Source organism: Setaria viridis, chromosome 5 (assembly GCF_005286985.2).
Source record: "Setaria viridis chromosome 5, Setaria_viridis_v4.0, whole genome shotgun sequence".
In the NCBI taxonomy this organism is placed as follows: Eukaryota; Viridiplantae; Streptophyta; class Magnoliopsida; order Poales; family Poaceae; genus Setaria; species Setaria viridis.
In genome coordinates, this window is record NC_048267.2 from 12801946 (window position 1) to 12816056 (window position 14111).

The following is a 14111-nucleotide window of genomic DNA, read 5'->3' on the forward strand; positions in this document are numbered from 1 at the left end:
CCGGCGTGGGGCGGAGCTAGCTTGGGGCAGAGGGCGACGAGGCACCGATGATTGCGGGAGAGGTGAGGGCGGCGGCCTTGGAGGCACGGGGGGAGGGCGACCTGGCACCACTGCGCCAATTAACAGCACGAGGTGTCACATCCGGTTTTAAAACAAAACCAAGTGCTACCTATATGTATGACAGGATTAAGTTTCATACATATAAGGACATCATAGGTGAATAACATCAACGGTATCGCGTAAAAAAATACAAAAAGACTTACAAGACTATCAAAGATACATAGGTTATTCCTAGAAACGGAGGCTCCAAACTTCACAGGCAATCGACTAGGGGTTGCGTACGCCTAGAATTCAGCACCATCTTCACAACAATCTTCATAGTAGCTTCTTCTTCTGAGCAATGTTGGTTATAGCAAGGGTGAGCATATGTCGTACTCAACAAGTGCGGGAAGAATATGAATGCAAGGCTTAGACAAGGAAATGCTGACTTGTTCACTGCATTAAGCATTTTTAGTTGGTCAAATTTTATTAGCACCTGATTACTAAGGTATAAGTATATACCAACCACAATTAACATAAACATAAGCCATAAACATACGGCACAACCATAACCACAATTTAAGTCCATCTTCAAGTATATTAATCATGTGAGGGTCCAGGCCGCTCTATACCATGAGCACAACTGATCAATCAGTTTTACACTCTGCAGAGGTTGCACATCTTTACCCACAAGTCGCGTAAAAGTTCAAACCAACCAAACCATGCTGTGCTGATCAGGCACTAATCACACTACCGAGGTGTGACTGCATAGGGACGCTACGAGGTCTTTATAAAGATTTGCTAGTAAGCGGTAACCCGCTAAGGTTTCTGGATCAGTAGCAAGGCATCACATCCAATCTACCGCTCCTCCTCCTGCCCTTTCGGTAAGATTACCCCAGACTAGAGTTTCTAATTATTCAGCCAAGACCAGAGCCATTATAGTTCTTGTGGTTGCACTGTTTTCCTGGGTGGTCGCTCCATGTTTCAATTAAGCATTGTAATCTTGTATTAAATAAAGGTATAGCATAATAAAATAGGTTTATCATCAATGTTCATTAGAACCACCATAACCCAAGTATAGCAGCTAAGCATAGCTACCCAACAGAAAGATAAACCCAGGTTGACAAGAAATTATCATAAAAACTAAACAAACCTTAATAGGACCCATCTGTTGGCGCTAGAAATCGGTCAACCGAATCCTAGCGACCGACACACGACCCGGGAGAATCTGCTTAACTCCTGTTCGGGTGAATGCCCTGGTGCGGTTCGCGCGGCGTGCCAGCCAATCTGACCTGTTGATTGGCAAGGAAGAACGCGTGTCAAATTCAGAAACTACGATCGGCTAAGTTTCCGATCGAGAGAAGCTTATCGGCAGATCGGCCGATTTACTATAATAATGAAATCGGCTATAAAACAGCACGATTCCTGTAGCCTCGTAAACAAATAAATACTAGAACAATCGGTACAAGGCTTATGAAACAGTACTAGGAAAAGATCTAGTTGGCAACAGATAGATCTGACAACAGAAAGTAATGAAAGCCAACACTACCGACTCCTAGCGGGATAACTGGTGATAAAAGCTAGAAGAATAAGGCAAAAAACCTATTGATCTAGTTAATATCGATAACTGGTGAATAAATCTAAACGAAACGACAGCGATGCGCCGGAAGTTAAGGCTTAGATATTACTCGATAAACGGAACTTACAGAATCGGCCGGAGATCAAGATGATGCAGCCCTGCCAACCCGTACGAACTCGTGAGAAGGAAAAAATGATGGCGAAGTCGCCTGCTCGAAAGTAGGTGCGCAGAGGAAAGTAACTTGTTGTATTGATTGATTGTTGTCTTTACAGATTTACAAAGGTAGCTATTTATAGCCCCGTACAAATAATCTTCTTAACCGACTAGAACTCTATCTCTAATTCAAATAGAAAACAAATATCTACGAGCACAATCCGTGCTAAGCTAATTTCCCCACGCTTCGTGGGCTGAACTCCACCTTATCCCTCCATCTTTCCAAGCCCATATAGGCCCACCTTAGTCCACCTTCCTGATCGGCCGATTTCTTATCGGCAAAGGATTGCCGATTGGGAACCTGGCGCATTCACCCTGAAGCGAAGCAAAAGCTACCGACCGATTCCGCATTATAACACCTTTTGACCGATTCCCATCCGTACTTCTTCTACTTCTTTCCTCTTTGACGCCGATTCTACTGATGACGAAATCCGGCGTCAACACATGCCCCCCAGTTTCGGAGTAAAACATAGTCTTTTACTTCGAAATTCTTTATAACCTCCCCTCCGAAACGGCCGCAGTGAAAATATCCTTCCGTTTCGCGGTCTCCCGGCTGATCATTGCAATTTTTGAAACGGGCGCCCACGACAGCCACTACCCCGAAAAACCCGACGCGCCGGCGCGGTGAAAATTCCATCTTTACCCTTTCTTCAGGCATCCTATAAATAACATTTCACCGCAGCTCATCCTCAAGCTCACGTCTCTTTTCCCAACGCGCGCACATCCTTCCTTCTTCATTTCTCCCTTGCCATCGAAGTCTTCTAGTTCCATCTCCTGTCACTTCTTCCCCCTTTCCTTCAATGGCGACTCCTCCCGGCAATTCCCCCGCACGCGATGCTCCAGGGACAGTACCTCCGGTGGAGGTAGCGACGGCCGTCACTTCTTCCGCAGATGCAAGAGCTTCATCCGAAATCCCAATGGCGGTCCCCATTACAGCCCTATCATCTGCACCAGCGTCGGCGACCACGCCGATTACTCAGAACTTTATCCCGGAGGTAAGAACCGAATCCTCCCCATATAGGCAATATTTTAGATCTACTCCTTACATTCCTATGCCCCTTTTCCTTTTTAGGCGGCTAGAGATAGAATTACCATTCACCTCACGGGCAGTCCTGGCCTTGTTTGCCTTGGTCCCATGGGAGACCCAGATCCGGCGATTCTTATAGATTTGGAAACTGATCGGATACCTTTCAAACGGTCCGATATGAACTTAGATCAATGGGCAAGCACTTTTAGATCCTGGCCGAACGAAACCCCAGGTTGGAGGGAATGGTACCAACGGGTGGCCGCGTCAAGGAGCGTCTCATGGGATGAGCTCAAAATCGGCCAATGTATCAACCTTTCCCTGTCGCAAATGGAGAAAAATGAGCCGCTAGTGATGGCAGCTTCTTATTTTTGGTCTGACGCACTTAATGCGTTCTTATTTGGTCATGGTCCTATGACCCCCACTCTGGCCGATGTGGTCCTCTTGACCGGCCTGGATATATCCTCCCCTGACACACCTTTCCAACTTCTGACCGTACCGTCGCATCGGCTGGACACCAGAAGAATCGGCGGCTGGAAGGGCTTTATTAGTGATAACAAGAAGACCGGTACTGTTGATAACAGGGAGCACACCGCTTTCCTGATGATGTGGCTAGAAAAACACTTTTTCTGTGGAAGAGCCGCCGGCCCAACAACCAACACCCAATCCTTAGCTGAAGCACTGTCCAAAGGAAACCGCGTCCCTCTCGGGAAACATATCCTGGGCGCCGTGTACCATATGCTCCATCAAATCGGCACAAAACTCTCCAAGGGAGAACCAATCGGCAACCCAGGCGGGCCTTGGTGGTTCGTCAATCTATGGTTGAACCTTTACATGAACAGGATCACCCGGCATCCAGTGGACCACATGATGTTTCCTAATATCGAATCGGCGGAAGACCCTACCGAGCGTCGCCGATGCATGTCTTATGGTGAAGCAGCGTCAGCTTTTCCAGGTTGTGCGTATTCCGCTACAAAGGTAGCTGAGTACTTCCGGTGCTTCTATAATGGTTTTAACGAGGACGCAACTATCTGGTTTCCATACCAGCGAGACATCCCAATCTTCGAACTTCCCTCCTGCTTCGATTCGACCTCTGGCCGATTTGATGAAAACCTTTATGAAGAATTGATCAAACCAGGACTCTTACCGGCCAACTTCTTTTCGGGGAAAGATGCCCCTACATATGAGTTCTACAACCCATCTACTGCTGCACGACAATTCGGCATGGGTCAATTGCCGATACGGGTGTATTTTGCTGGCCGAATCAAGTTCAGGGAAGCGCTAAAAACTGGAGTGGATTATTGTCGGCTGCGAGACCGAATTCCGGACTCCAGTACGATTAATTTGAATGAATGGCTATTATGTCCATTTGCCATCCAGCCGTTCAAGCTTTGGTGGGCCGAATGGAAGCAATTCTTATTCTGCAACTCAGCATCGGCATACTGCAACCTTCTAGACCCGGCCAACATTGATCCCAACGCCGAGGTATTTCTGATTACCGATTTTTTTATTCTTTTCAACATGATTGAGCACTAATGATTTCATTGTCTCTTTAGGCCGAGAGTCAAGCCCCTCCAACGCACAGCCGCAGTGGTCGGCTAATGGAGAGCTATCCGTACACCACTTATCCACTTATCGGCTACGACGCTCCGTCAGTCGACATGATTGCTGGCCGATCGAAGAAGGTTCATAAGAAGGTCGTCAAGAAAACTAGTCGCCGAGTCCGGGCTCGTACGGCATCGGTGGATCCTCTTGCGCCCGCATCGGCAGAAACCTTGACTGCACCGCCCCAGGTCACACAGAGTGCTGATACTCAAGCCATTACACAAGCCGGAGCGGCTGCCGCCTCACTACTGCTGGAAGCTTTACAAGTGAGTTCAAGCTTTGCCATTTCCGATTTGTCAATTCGGTATTAACTCCCCTTAACTTTGTGCTTCTCAGGGTTCTTCTATGGAAATGCCACAGTCGGCGACAACTCGACCGGATGCCAACGCGCCCCTGCCTTCATCCATTGAGGTACGGTACTTATCCTACGGACTCCCCTTGGGCACTTGCATGATATATTTAACCGATTTCTTGACGCAGACCATCGGCACACCGAGCGTTTCTCGACAACCGATTCCTTTTCAGGGAGCTGGTCCGAGCACCGTGCCGATTGTTGTAGAGTCCTCTTCATCGGATGAACCTATGACACAGGCCACTGAACAAGACACAACGGCTTTACAAGCGCAGCATGAAGAAGTCCGTTTTAAGATGGTAAATTTTTAAACCAGCTTTACCAGCCGATTTGCTCTGTTCCCCCTGCCGATTCACCTTTTCTCTTTATTTTCTTAGGAACAAGACTCTCCCAACAACAGCCTTTTCTCCTTCGCGGTCGCTTTCTCCGATGACGAGGAAACCACGTCCCGTCAAGTCGCCTTAAGCTCTGTTCCTGACGACGTCCGGGCTAAACTCACCAACATCCGATCCCTCCTTCAAGGGGATATCGGCCGACTGGTAGAAGACGCCTCGCCGATTCGGCAGCTCTTCAGTGACGTCAGCGGACGAGTACCAGAGGAAGCGGAAGAGGCCTTGGCACCGGCGGCCTTTATTGAGTCCATGAGGATTCCCGTTTTTAGAGCCCTTCGTCATATGGCCGATCGCGCGAAACTGGCCAAGACCCGTGAAGATGAGAATGCTTTCAAGCATCAGGCTCAAGAAGCGAATTGGCGGATCCATGTCTTGGAAGATTCACGGCCGGCGATCATCAGTGAAATAGATCGCCTCAAACGACGGAGGGCGGACCTTGCCAAAGAGATGGAGCAAGTGACCAAGGCAATCAGCGCTGAAGAGAACAAGCTTCAAGAGTTACCCTCGGCTATTGCCGATTTGACGCGGGAGAGGCAGCGTTTTGCTCAGGAGGCTCTGAGACTCCACCGCATCGCATCGGAAGTCCCTGGATCGGCAGAAGAAGACCAACGGGTTCTTGACTCTGCCGATCAGATCCGGCGTCGGGCCATCACGGCTATCGATACCCTTTTGGGTAATCTGTAAAACACTGACCGCTTTGTACGAACATTTACTGCCGTCTTTGACTGACCCTTCGCGATGCCTTCTATTTACTGCCTTCCTTATTACCGATGGGACGTGGCCTCATCAGTTTTCCCTGTATTTCCCCATAAATATCGACCTCGGCGCTTCCTCCCGATAACATCGATCTGGCTCCCACTTCGCTTTTCCTCTTTCCCTCATCGGCGCAACTTCTTAGTCATGGCCTCGTCGTCGTCCTCTTCCGTCAACCAGGTGACGCTCCGCCTTCTCCTCTTAGATCTTAGGAAAAGAATGCGCCATCTTATTCCTTCTTTGTTTCAGCCTCAACGCCTTAGTCCGGAACTCGTACGTGCCATCGAGTGCATACACTCTGAGGACCCTTTAACCCTGGAGGACAAGGCTCTGATCCTAGCTCATCAAGAGGAGCTCCAAGACCACATTACCGCAGATGCTCGAGTAGTCTTGGATGCCGTGGTGAACGAAAGCCGTCATCGATCTCTAGCCATGAGGGGTCGTCGCCGTAACGTTTCCGGAGGTGACATCACTTCGACAACCTGCACAATCTTGGATTTCTTGGAAAGGAATGGTAACCCGCGGCTTCCTACCGATAGGGCCCGTCTGCTTCCTCGGAACCCGCGGCCTTCCACCGATGGGGTCCGTATGCTTCCTCGGCCCGTCATTCTGGCGGCGGCAGAGGCCTCACGCCTTCGTGCTTTTGAGCGGACAGGGGGATCATCTCAAAAGAAGGATAGTTAGTTTGTTTCTTTGTAATTTTTTGTTCTAAGGGCGACTTCATGTTTTGTCGGCCATGTAATCTGTCGCCCGTACCGAATGAATGTAATCGGCCGTTCCGGTTGACTTTGTGTGCATCTTAAAACCGAATCGTATCGGTCATGTATAATCGTGTTAATTCCTTTAGGCACCGACCCATATACTTGGGTAATACCTTTTTAAATACCTCCCATTCAGAGCTCTAGTGAATTCTTCCCCTTCTATTGTTTCCAAAATATATGCATTCCCTGGAGCGCATCTGCCGATTTTATACGGCCCTTCCCAGGTAGGAGACCATTTGCCGAATTTAGGATCCTTCGACCCGATCGGTAGTACCAACTTCCATACCAAATCTCCGGGGGAGAACTGCTTGACTTTGACCTTTTTATCGTACCACCTGGCTACTCTCTTTTTATTTTCTTCGATACTTATTAGAGCCCTTAGTCGTTGGCCGGCCAAGTCATCAAGTTCTTCCTTCATCAGAGCCGAGTAGTCATCGGCCGACAACTGGTCCTGAAGTGAAATACGCCTTGATCCTGCCCTCGACTCCCATGGAAGTACTGCATCGTGACCGTACACCAACTGATAGGGAGATAACTTGGTAGCCCCATGACAGGCCATTCTGTATGCCCACAGGGCTTCGGTCAGACATAGGTGCCACTTCTTCGGGTATTCTTCAATCTTCCTTTTGATCAATTTGATTATTCCTTTGTTGGAAGATTCTGCTTGACCATTGGCTTGAGCATAATACGGAGAAGAATTTAGCAATTTGATGCCCATATCGGTCGTAAATTCCTCAAATTCTCCCGATGTGAACATTGTTCCTTGATCGGTTGTTATAGTTTGAGGGATACCGAATCGATAGACGATATGATCCCTTACGAAATCGGCCATGATAGCCGACGTCACGGTCCTTAGTGGGATTGCCTCCACCCATTTGGTAAAATAGTCGGTAGCAACCAGAATAAACTTGTGCCCCTTGCTCGATGGTGGATAAATTTGGCCGATAAGGTCTATTCCCCACCCTCTGAACGGCCATGGTTTGATGATGGGATTCATGGCCGATGCGGGTGCACGCTGGACGTTTCCAAACTTTTGACACTCCTGACAACCCTTATAATATTTGAAACAATCTTCGAGGATCGTAGGCCAATAGTACCCGTTGTTTCTGATCATCCATTTCATCTTATGTGCTGATTGGTGAGCTCCGCATACCCCTTCATGGATTTCTCCCATTAGAGTCTTGGCTTCTTCTGTCCCAAGGCATTTAAGAAGAACACCATCGATCGTTCGGTAGAACAGATCATCTTCGAGTAACACGTACTTGGTGGCGTGAAAGTGCACTCGTCGCTCCACCTTTTTAGACGGATCTTTTAGGTAATCGGCAATTTCTTTGCGCCAATCGTCAGCTGCAAGCTCTAAGGCCATGGCGCCCGGAATCGGCCGATACCCAGATGCGTGTTGAGCGAGTTTGTTCGCTTCCTCATTGCGGTCTCTTGGGACGTGCTCGATTACTGCCGATCTGAATTCTTTTAAAAGCTGTAAGCAATCTTCGTGATGAATTCGTAATATGTCGTCTTTGCACTCAGCCTTTCCGGTTAGTTGATCCACGATTAGCATCGAATCTCCGAAGACCTCGACAGCATCGGCCTTGACTTCTCTTAATAATCGTAAGCCTTTTAATACAGCTCTGTACTCCGCTTGATTGTTTGTGGCGGCGGTTTCTATCGGCAGAGAAAAATCATATCTTGCCCCCCGAGGCGATATGAGAACGATGCCGATTCCCGATCCGACTCCGCATGATGACCCATCAAAAAATAACTGCCAAGGTGCTAGTTCCACGAAGGCGATCTCCGGTCCACAGTGCTGGGCGACGAAATCGGCCATGACTTGACCCTTGACGGCTTTTGCCGATTCGTACCGTAGGTCAAATTCCGATAAAGCTAAAATCCATTTACCGATTCGCCCTTTCAATATCGGCAGTGACAGCATGTATTTCACTACATCATCTTTGCATACGACTATACACTCTGCCGACAGTAGATAGTGTCTGAGTTTGGTGCACGAAAAGTAAAGACACAAACACAAACGCTCTACTGGAGGATATCTTGTTTCGGCATCCAGGAGTCTTCTACTAACGTAATAAATTACCCGTTCTTTGCCTTCAAACTCTTGGACTAGAGCCGACCCAATAGCTTTTTCATCGGCTGATAAATATAGTTTGAACGGCTTACCCGTTTGAGGGGGAACCAGGACTGGGGGTGAGACCAAGTATCGCTTGATGTCTTCTAACGCCTTGCGCTGTTCTTCTCCCCATATAAATTCTTGGTCTGGCTTCAACTTCAGAAGTGGTGTGAACGCTTGAATCCGTCCAGATAGATTAGATATAAATCTTCGGATGAAGTTTACCTTGCCGATTAGAGACTGTAGCTCAGTTTTGTTCTGTGGAGCAACAACTTTGTTGATGGCCGCTATGGTCTTCTGATTGACTTCTATACCTCGCTCGTGCACCATGAATCCTAAGAACTATCCGGCGGAGACGCCGAAAGCGCATTTGTTGGGATTCATCTTAAGACCATGCTTTTTGGTACACTCTAGCACCCTTCGCAAGTCGGCTAAGTGTTCCTCATGGCTTTTGGACTTGACCACAACGTCATCGATGTAGATCTCCACCAGGAGGCCAATGAGTTTGTGAAAAATGTAGTTCATGGCTCTCTGATATGTAGCCCCAGCATTCTTCAAGCCGAAAGTCATCACCACCCACTCGAATAGACCAAGATGGCCTGGACATCTGAAAGCTGTTTTGGGTATGTCCTCTTCGGCCATAAGTATTTGATTGTATCCGGCGTTTCCATCCATGAAGCTAATAATTTTGTGCCCTGCGGCAGCGTCGATCAGCACATCGGCCGTAGGCATGGGGTAACCATCCATCGGTGTGGCCTGATTAAGATTTCTGAAATCAACGCAAACGCGCAGCTTCCCGTTTTTCTTGTACACCGGTACGATATTAGAAATCCACTCGGCGTAACGACATTGCCGAATAAATTTCGCTTCAATTAGCCGAGTTATTTCAGCTTTTATGTCTGGTAAAATTTTAGGATTGCATCGCCGTGCGGGTTGTTGGTACGGCCGATACCCTGGCTTTATGGGTAGCCGATGTTCAACAATAGATCGATCTAATCCGGGCATCTCGTGATACTCCCAAGCAAAACAATCCTTGAATTCCCTTAATAAATTTGTCAATTTACACTTATACTCTGGATCTAAATTTGCACTAATAAAAGTCGGCCTTGGTTTGGTCCCGTCACCTAAATCTACCATTTCCAATGAATCGGCCGACGTGAACCCGTGTCCCAGCTTTCCATCTTCTCGGGTGAACTGATCCATCTATTGCGCTTCTTCGGAGCCGACTGCTCGGATCGGCTGTAGGCCAAAATCGGTGACCTTCAGGAAATCGGTTTCCCACACCCTACCTGATATGCACCTGACGGTTTCCCAGCTCCACTGTTGTGCGTCGGCTGCTGCGATGCTGTACGCGGAATCGGCTTTGACCACCTCGATGTTATCGCCGACCCATTGTACAAGGCATTGATGCATAGTTGACGGGATGCAGCAGTTTGCGTGTATCCAGTCTCGGCCAAGAAGCATATTATAGGACCCTTTGCCATTAATGACGAAAAACGTGGTAGGAAGGGTCTTACTGCCGATGGTGAGGTCGACGCAGAGGGCACCGCGGGCGTTTGATACCTTGCCTTCGAAGTCCTTGAGCATCATGTCCGTCCTGGTTAGATCGTCATCACTTTTTCCCAGCTTTCGGAGTACGGCATACGGCATGATATTGACGGCGGCTCCTCCGTCGACCATTAATCTAGTGAGGGGGCGACCGTCAACATGCCCTTTAAGGAACAATGCCTTCATATGTTGTCGTTCGTCGTCTTCGGGCTTTTCGAACGTGGCCATCATTGGTTCTAAAGCCAACCGTGCTGTTTGTTCCTCTATTGCCGACACGTCCTGTTGATCGGCAGGGGTCATGAACTCTATCGGCAATATGAAAACCATACCGATTTTGGCTGCCGATTCATCACCCGCCGACTCATCGTTGCCCTTGTCGTTTCTTTTGGGGCGCCACACTCGAGGCCTTCCTTGCTTCTTGTCCATCGCGTTCTCTTCTTCTTGTTGTTCCCATTGGCGGAGGCGTTGGACTCTCCGTTTTTGTGATTTGGTTAAACCGTCGGGGCACCATCTGGGGTTTATTGGCCTCCCTTCTTTCCTGGCGCGTTCCCATTCCGGTTCGCGTCCTAACGGGTTCTCGTCCGTTACCCGAGCATCGGCCATGTCTTCGAGCCGGCTGTGAACGCTGGCTTTGCTATTTGATTGATCGTGTCGATCGGTCCTGCCCCCCTGCCTATTATGGCTTCTACCTTCTGACCGATCATATCGGTCACTTCTGCCCCCCAGCCGATCACGCATGGAAGGGCGCTGATCCTCTGGGTTGCGCCAATTCCTGCTGGTCGGTTCTGGCCTTCCATCTCTGGAGCGAGACCTGGTGAACGGCCGATTGCCCCGATAAGGACCGTTGCACTCCGGGCAAGTATCGGCCGATGGTAGTCTGAGGTTATTTTCCCAACAATGGATGAAGAATGGGCATCTCCAGTGCTCCTCGTGCCGACGCATCGCTTCCTCTCGGGACCTCGAACGTTCATGTTGGCGTTGATACTTTTGGAGCAGGAACTGGGAAGTAATGCGTGGTCCATCTGATTCACCATCATCGACCTCCATCCGTCGCTTTCCCTTGATATCTTCAGACGTAGCTTGGTTTCTGGGATCGACAGCGCCACTCTTTTTTGCCGACTCGGACGTCAACACTTTTGTTTGGAGAGAATTCCTCCCCGTGTCAGCCATGTTGGTAGGAAAGGGGTGCTGGTCGATTTTCATTGGTTTGGCCGGTTTTGCCGGCACTTCAAATTTGAGTCTGCCCTGCTCAATGGCCGACTGTATTTGTTGCCTGAAGATTTTGCACTCGTTGGTATCATGTGACGTGGCATTGTGCCACTTGCAATACTTCATCTTTTTCAATTGTTCGGCAGAGGGTATCGTGTGGTAAGGCGAGAGTTTAATCTGTCCTTCCTGGAGTAGAAGATCGAAGATCTTGTCAGCTTTACTTGTATCGAAACCAAATGCTTCCAGCTCCTTTTTGCCGAACGGGCATGATATCGGCTTCTTTCCTTTAATCCACTCTGCAAGTCCGATGTCGGCGTCTTCCTCATCCTCTAATTCTTCCAGGAATGCCACTTTCTTCTGGAAATTCCTTCTTGGATCGAATGGACGCACCTCCTGCCCGGACAATCGGTGAACGATCTGGCTCAGGCTCTCGAATTCCTGTGAAGCATATTTTTCTTTAATGTGTGGCAGCAGGCCTTGGAAAGCTATATCGGCCAACTGTGCATCGGTTAGAGCCAGGGAGTAGCATTTGTTTCTGATTTCCCGAAACCTCTGTATGTACGAGGGTATCGGCTCATCACTTCTTTGCCGGAGGCTAGTTAAATCAGACAGCTTCATCTCGTGGACCCCAGCATAGAAGTACTTGTGGAACTGTCTTTCCAGATCGGCCCATGTGATAATTGAGTTTGGTGGCAAAGTGGTGAACCATTGAAAGGCCGATCCAGACAAGGATGACGAGAACAATCGTACCCGCAGGGCATCTTGCGTAGCTGCTTCCCCGCATTGAATGATGAATCTATTCACATGTTCCACAGTAGAAGTATCATCCATCCCCGAAAATTTGGTAAAATCAGGAACTTTGTATCGATGGGGAAACGGCAACAAGTCATACGTAGATGGGTATGGTGTCCTGTAGGTATAAGTTTGCATTTTCGGCTTCAAACCGAATTGTTCTTGCATTACCTCCGCAATTTGCGCCGACCAATCTGGTTGTTGCTGGGGAATAGTTGGCGACGGTATTGGCACATGTTGATAAACTGGAGGTTGAATGAAAGGAGGTTGATGAAAAGGTGGTATCTGAGTATGAGCCGGTGGTGCAGTAAAGGACGGCTGCTTGTATGAACCACTTGTTTCATCATATAGCATGAGCTCTGACGTCTTGTTGACCTCCGGAGCGATAGGCTGGTATGGTGGTATGATCGGCCGAGTGGCCGTTTGGGAGGGTGTCTGGAACGGAGGATTTCCTTGGCTGACCGATTGATTCAAACCGGTCGTGTTTAAGGGTGCCCCCCAGGGTAAAGGGATGACTGGAGGGAGTGGTGCAGAGGACGGCTGGATGGAGCCGTATCCCAAAGGAGTTGATGACGTAGAAGCACCAGATCCTCCAACCGAGGATTGGATCGGCTGTGAAGCCTGATAAGCCTGATTTGGTGGAATCGGCTGAAAATAAGTAGGTCCCCTGTACCCTTGAGGTATACCTCCGGCGAAGGAGTTGACAACAGCGTTGTGCACCATGTTTGAGAGTACTTGGGACTGGTTGATGAAAGCGTGATGAAGGGATTGTTCAATCATATCGGACATTTTGCCCGAATCTTCGGAAATTGTGATTTGACGAGGAGTAGAGAAAGGAGCCTTTTTAACAGTCTCCCCGCTCCTGGAACGACTGAAGGACTTCAAGCAAGTTTTTCGAACTTGCTCTAAATATTTATTCAGATCTTCCTTTTGGTCGTCCTTCAGATCTGCTTCCGTCACTTCGATGACGTTATCCTCAGAGACTTCAGCAGCTTTCGACATAACGGCGGTCGTGTTGGTCCCACCGGGCGTGCCAAAAGTGTGTTGGCGCTAGAAATCGGTCAACCGAATCCTAGCGACCGACACACGACCCGGGAGAATCTGCTTAACTCCTGTTCGGGTGAATGCCCTGGTGCGGTTCGCGCGGCGTGCCAGCCAATCTGACCTGTTGATTGGCAAGGAAGAACGCGTGTCAAATTCAGAAACTACGATCGGCTAAGTTTCCGATCGAGAGAAGCTTATCGGCAGATCGGCCGATTTACTATAATAATGAAATCGGCTATAAAACAGCACGATTCCTGTAGCCTCGTAAACAAATAAATACTAGAACAATCGGTACAAGGCTTATGAAACAGTACTAGGAAAAGATCTAGTTGGCAACAGATATATCTGACAACAGAAAGTAATGAAAGCCAACACTACCGACTCCTAGCGGGATAACTGGTGATAAAAGCTAGAAGAATAAGGCAAAAAACCTATTGATCTAGTTAATATCGATAACTGGTGAATAAATCTAAACGAAACGACAGCGATGCGCCGGAAGTTAAGGCTTAGATATTACTCGATAAACGGAACTTACAGAATCGGCCGGAGATCAAGATGATGCAGCCCTGCCAACCCGTACGAACTCGTGAGAAGGAAAAAATGATGGCGAAGTCACCTGCTCGAAAGTAGGTGCGCAGAGGAAAGTAACTTGTTGTATTGATTGATTGTTGTCTTTAC